Below are 6958 nucleotides of genomic sequence, written 5' to 3' on the forward strand. Positions count from 1 at the left end.
TGGTCTGATGAATGTGATGAAAATCAATTCTTCACTGATCTAACAGCTGCAACAGCTGTGACATCCACACAGGTAATGTTAGTGAATTTAAACTGAAAGTGAACCAAAACCAAAAACCTGTTTGTGTGTCTGTTGTGTTGTTCTAGGTGTAATAAGGTAGTTTTTTTTTAAACACAAAAACACATTTTAGTAACTGCTAGTTTATATGAGTTCAATTCTTCATCAATTCATTATCTATACCGCTTATCCTAATGAGGGTTGTGGTACAGTGTCAGCTGTGACCAGCTGACACTGGGTGAGAGGTGGGTCTACCCTGGACAGGTCACAGCTCCAATCTTTGACGCACCTATTGTATGTACGGTAAGATGCTGCCATCCTGTTGTTTCACTGCAGAACAGCATTCATGTCAAGCACAGTGATGCCTGCTACTGGACTCCATTGTCTTCTCTCTCTCTTTGTTGTGTGCTTTTTGTTAACACGTTTTTCTATGTTGAGGTGACTTATTTAAACTGTTCAGACAACACCCCCGTGACCCTCTTCAGGAATAAGTGGTATAGATAATGGATGGATGGATGAAGTACACAGGTACAAGTACAAAACAGGTCACAGGATGAAAATAACTAAGTTGCGTAGCACGCAATTGGAATATGACAACCTGACAAAGAGCTGGGTGTAATGACTGGTTTATACGCTGGCTGTTTCTGAGAAACAGCTCGACCACAAGAAGAGAAGCTGGCAGTGATACCTTTAAGTGGTAACACATGTCAGAGTCTGGTGGCTACAGAATTCTGGTTTTGGTTTCACTCAAAGCATGTACCCTTTACCTGAGTAAATGGCAATCAAGTTCTATCTGTCTACTGTGGGAAACCAAGGGGTTAAAGGATGACAGTAAGTTTCTATATGCCACCATCAAGTTCTATCTGTCTACTGTGGGAGACCAAGGGGTTAAAGGATGACAGTAAGTCTTTTTCGCATGTCTGTAGTCTTTAGATTTGTTTAAGTTAATTTGATTTATCATATTTGCTATATTTTACTTGTGTTACCTATTATATTTTTACTTGTTTTATTTCATTTGATTTTAATGCTTATCTTATTTCAAATTATTCATCATTAGTTGTTATACTTGACCAGTACTGCTGTGCATACAGATGACCAAGGGTGACCCTCTGTGTGTACAACTGACCACGAGGTGACCCTGGTGCCTTAGCATAAACTGAAAGGGTTTATTAGTCTGTTATTTGGACGGCTGCCCAGATACGCACCCCAAACTAAAAGGCGGCACAAGGACACCTGTCGCACCTCAGAGAGGGAGAGACAGAGAAGAGCGTTTGATGTAAATATTCAATGTTTTCAAGATGTCATCCTTTGACAAGTTGAGTCTTTAATGTTAATGTTTAATATGTTTAAGATGATACCCTGTGACAGGTTTTGAAGGGGTTAGACATATTTGTATAACAGAGTGATATGTCGCCTATTACTTTTTGTTGCCTTAATGGAGTTTTGGGCATGTTCATGATGGTTGGAGGTGTCATTAATTAGAGGCAAGTGTCAAGAATATATGGTTTGCTCATTATTTTTGTTTCATAGCGTCTGAAGGGGCAACTAAGGCTGGCCTCTCTAGGTTCAAATACAATGGTGTCTATTGCACTGGAGGTCAAAGAGGTAAAGGTGGGGTAGAACATATTTAGACTAGGAGAGACATTTAGAGTATAAAAGATGCTGCAGGAGCTCTGTCCACTTTCCAGCTTCATGAACCAGAAACTGAGATATTGCCATTTATGTCCTTTTGCAATAAAATCATATGCCTTGCTTCAGACTGAAGAGACTTTGGGTGTTTTTTCAAAAGATAAGGAAATCATCACTGTCGCGTGCCTGACTTATACTGGCCCAGGTCAGGTTCCACAACACTATCTAGTGTTATTTCTAGTGGCATGTAGATGTGCCAAATGGTATCTAGACTTTCACCATGGTTGGTTGAGCCAAATGAATTTAAGACTTTACCCATGACATGTTAGATAACAGACCAAAGCAAGATAATGTTTATAGATGCTCTGGAGCCAAACAAAAGTAAAAGAGAAACCTCCTGCTCAAGTGTATGGAATACTTTCAGCTTTTATATCGAGTATAAATACTAAGGTAGGCAGTCTAGGCAGTCCCATAGTCTCCTACAGCCTGGTCTCTGGTAAGGTTCAATAAAAGCCCAACAAAAGTAAAAAAGTAACACTTCCTCAAAGAGATTACCACATAAGAGGGAGGTCTGCAGGGAACTCTGTTCACAGGTTCATGGTTCAATTAATATCTCTGCCTGAAAACCTCAAGCAGTGCTGAAGCTTTAATAGGTTTCAAAAAGGAAGAACCCCTTTAGGAAGAACCCCTCCCCTCTGCTGCCTCTGACCATCAAAGGGACTGAGGTGGAGAGGGCAGACAGCCACAAGTTCCTGGGCTTGCAAGTGACACCAGGCCTGCGCTGGACACTGAACACAGGCTGCCACAGAGAAGAAAGCCCAGCAGCAGCTATACTTCATCGGGCAGCTCAGGAAAGCTGGTCTGAACCGTCGCCCCCTCACCCAGACTTACAGAGAACTGGTAGAGAGCGTCCTCACCACTGGCATCACAGTCTGGTATGGTAACACCACACAGGCAGAGAGGAAGGCTCTTCAAAAAGTTACAAAGATCATAGAGAGGATCATTGGGACAGAACTGCCTGCTATGGACACAATATACACACAGCGCTGTCGTAAAAGGGCAGAGAACATAATCAACCAGTCATTACCCTACTAAGTAGAATACCATATAAAATTACACTATGTGCAATACCATGTACAATATTTGAAACTCCCCATTTTACCTGCTATTTTATTCTTGTATCCACAATTTTATCAACTATTTTGTATTCTTGGGCAATATTATATTTAGACTAGATGTTCTTTTGGCTTTAAACTGAATTAAGCAGATGCATTGATAATTTCACACAACAATCTAACGTCCAAACGCTGGTGTATGAATATACAGTGCAGCAGTGTTTAACTGGTGGACAAGTCGAAGAAGTACAGCAGTACAATACTGTGAAGTTAAGCCTGTACCACTTGAGGGCAGTGCTGAGTCTACCTTGTGCTGAGTGCACACTCAACTGCATGCTTTCAGCAAATGGAAGAATAAGAGGTGAAATCAGAGACAACATAACTACACTAATAACCACACTGTGTGTTATATTCCCATAAGAATACAATCTATCAATCCCACTGAGGACTAGTGTTTGTCCCATGGAGGTCTGAGCAGCTTCACTGACACTTTGTCCAATCTCAGCAGCACCAGTCTACTAGACCTGGGTTTCCTGAAAGGCAGTTGGTTACCTAGTAGGCACTGAAGAGTGTCAAAATAATAACAACCACAAAAAAATCAAACTGGTGTAAAGATAAATTGCATAGACATACTTACAGTATATTCATCATTTCTTCCTGAGGCTTCAAGTTGAGTTCTACTGGAAAAACAGTAAAATAATCTTAGTGCAGTGGATTTGTTTTGTTGAAGTGAAAAAAACTTTTAGAACTCAATAATGACATGACAAGATGTAAAGGCTGTACCAGATACCATATGGGACATAAACACCTGCACTAACATACCACTCACCAGCCACAGGGAGCACACAAAGTGCATGAATTCCATAAGAAACAAAGGTCTGAATCACAAAATACTTTCCAGACAAGGGGAATTTTCATCATTCACAGCTCTAGTTACATTAATGTTATGTTTGTTTGACTAATAGGAACTAACAGAACCCTCATTTTTACAACCAGTGGATTTTATTCTGCTGTCACTTCATCCATGCACATTTTACATTTGAGATGTTGCCATCCAGTGCAATAGCATCAAGCACAGTGAGATATGCAGCTGCCCACCATCTCTCCTCAATACTTTGTGTGTCTGCTTGTGTTTGTTTGCTGTCCTAACTCCACAAGGCTGAAGAGAACCAGCTGAGCAGAGCTGTTAATCCTCAGCATGCACGCACACACACACACACACACACACACAGATAAAAAAAATTAAAAAAAACAGGGCGCCGGTCAAAACCACTCCTCTTTTATGCACAGCGGGAAAAACCCGGTGTCAGTGTCAGAGTGAAATCACTGTTTCGATCAGTAGTGGAGGAAGTATTCAAACCTTTTACTCAGGTAAAAGAAGCAGTATTGTAGTGGAACAGTACAAGTCTGATGTTCAAAACTGTTCTTCAGTGAAATTAAAACAGATGTACAGAGTGGATCAAAAGCCAAACTGCTGATAGTGAAGAAGAGCTGAACTGATCTGCCAGGTAAAAACCGAGTTTGCCCAGTTTTAGGGAATTTCATGAGGTAAAAAACAAGTAAAAAATTGAAGTGTGAAAAATGAAAATAAAATATGATTCTTGCTGTTAATTTTCTCTTTACACTGAAGGTAAAATCTAAATATGCAAAGTAAATTCATCACTAAAACTAGGCTAAATGTAGAGGAGCAAAAATAATATTTCCCTCTGAGATGAAAACGCCAAACTGATAAATGCACTTAATTACCTCCACCACCAGTTTCAGTGATGTCACTTTTCATGTAGCACAACCAGCAGAACTGCATTCCACTGCCGCACTCTTTCTGCTCCTCCTCCTCGCCCCGGCTAAAGTGTGTGTCAGTGAGTCTCATCCGGCCACCAGTCTGAACACACAACAGTACAACACTGAAGAAGAACAAGGAGCATCTGTAAAGTGGAGAGAAGCCTGAACTAACAGGTGAGCGTGTTCAGATTCCTCTCTGAGCTCTAATAACCCTGTAACCTGCTTGTAAAAATAATGAGTTAGCTTTCAGGAAAGAAAAAGAGAAGTTTTCATTTGTGACTTTTGAGTCTAATGTAACAGCGACTACTTGTTTGCAGGCCTATTGTGACTTAAATCAAGCATGACAAGGCATTGTGACTTGTCTTAGTTTAATTTAAAAAGATTCTTGTATCCAGGAGATAAAAAAATTGAATGAACTAGAAAAGGGGGTTTTCACCATACAACTAGAACTTCTTAAGGAAACAGAGGAGCACATATTTAGCTCCTATTTATTATTATGCATGCTGGCGATACTGGCAGTGGTTCTGAACCGTGGAGCTTAGTAAACAGAGAGTGGAGGTATGTGTGGGTGGAGTCTTCCAGGAATGTCAGCATGTTCTGCCACATTCTTGCTCTCAGTGAACCTGTGCGTCCTTCATGCAAAACTACAACCTTCCCCGTGGGTGAGGCCTGAGAGTGCAGCACGAGACATCACTGTCTCATGGTGTCAGTGTACACACAGGCAGTTCAGGAAAGAGCAGACACACAATGACACAGGCACAAACCTTATCACACCTCAGACATCTGCTTCCATGTGCAGAATTTAAATTTCTGATGTCTGAAGTGAAGAAATCCAGACAAACTGTTCACTCAGTGGTCAGTTTATTTGGTATGCCTAGCTGAAACTAAGTCAGACTTATCCAGCAGTCCTGTAATAAATCCTCCATCTTGACAATGATAGTTTTCAGTTTGTGCCTGCCTGGTGTGTTAGACTGGTCATGCTGAGGGTTTTTCTGATGTCTGAAGTGAAGACATCCAGACAAACTGTTCACTCAGTGGTCAGTTTATTTGGTATGCCTAGCTGAAACTAAGTCAGACTTATCCAGCAGTCCTGTAATAAATCTTCCATCTTGACAATGATAGTTTTCAGTTTGTGCTCCAACTGGTTCATGAAGGTGTTGATTCACCTGTGTGATCATTGTGGAGGCTGGAGTTTGTGCTGCTGGTAAACTGTACAGAACTGACCTGGAATAAATACAAAATACCTTATTTATTCATGTTAGGGTTTTTGTAATATTTCTTTTTTTTTTTTATAACACTGTATTCCTCGCAATAATTATTGAAATCTTGGTTGAAAATAAGTTCAATGTGACAAACTTCAGTGCACACTGTAAATGGTTTCATACTTGTACAGTGCTTTTCTATGCATCGCAGCACACTCAAAGTGCTTTCACACTATTTGGCCATTCACCCATTCGCACTCCCAAGCACTTACACATTCATGCACCGGTGACCGGGAGCAACTGGGGGTTCAGTGTCTTGCTCAAGGACACTTTGACATGTTGACTGGACAAGCCGGGAATTGAATCGCTAATCTTCCGTTAGGACACGACCCGGTCTACCTCCTGAGTCACAGCTGCCCCTATATTTGTAACAATGCTCTATATTAACATAAAGGACCTCCAAGCTCACTGTTTGTATTTTTACTAGTTGTGCAAGGGGTCAGAAAACTCACAGTTCGGTTCAAATCTGATCATTTTCCTGTTTCAATACAAAGTTGTTTAATTAACCTAAACAAGTAGTTTGTGAGCCTCAACGTTCATGAAACTGTGAGTGTTTCATAACTGTAAAGGTATGTTTATGACTGTTTACATGATGACAAAGGTCTGTAATTTAAATATGCAGATCGCTGAAGTACTACCATCCTTTAACTTATAAAGGAAATGAAGTTTTCGAGTTTAAATTCCAAATGTACTGCATATGATCAGTTGAGTCACTGCTTGGCTACAAATTTACAATTCACAACAGAGTTAAGTCAGTTTCAGCTGACAGTGAAAAAACACTTAATGATTAGAGTTTGGTTTACCCACACTACACAGTGAGTCCTGACAGCGTACCGAGTGTAAGCTCAGAGTTTTGTTTGTCTGAAGTGCATGGCCACTGTGTAACGCCAATTAATAGTATTTTGTAATGTTACCAAATGTTTAAAGTTCAGATAAATCAAATCAAATCAAATTTTATTTGTATAGTGCCAAATCACAACAAAAGTCATCTCAGGACACTTTACAAAGTAAGGTCTAGACCTTACTGTTATCAATATTATTACATAGGGAAAACCCAACAAATCCCCCTTGAGCAAGCACTTGGCGACAGTGGGGAGGAAAAACTCCCTTTAA

General features: G+C 40.3%; 1 protein-coding gene across 2 annotated transcripts in view; it reads left to right on the top strand.

Annotated features, from left to right (window-relative positions):
• Positions 1-4684: 4684 nt before the first annotated feature.
• Positions 4685-6958, top strand: part of LOC109961664 (ras association domain-containing protein 8-like) — a 13160-nt gene continuing 10886 nt past the window's right edge. For both annotated transcript variants that reach the window (XM_020602672.1, XM_020602673.1), the window contains exon 1: positions 4685-4757. The gene's annotated coding sequence lies outside the window, so the exon portion shown is untranslated. The remainder of the gene's footprint in view (positions 4758-6958) is intronic.

Source organism: Monopterus albus, unplaced genomic scaffold, assembly GCF_001952655.1.
Source record: "Monopterus albus unplaced genomic scaffold, M_albus_1.0 scaffold57.1, whole genome shotgun sequence".
NCBI lineage: Eukaryota > Metazoa > Chordata > Actinopteri > Synbranchiformes > Synbranchidae > Monopterus > Monopterus albus.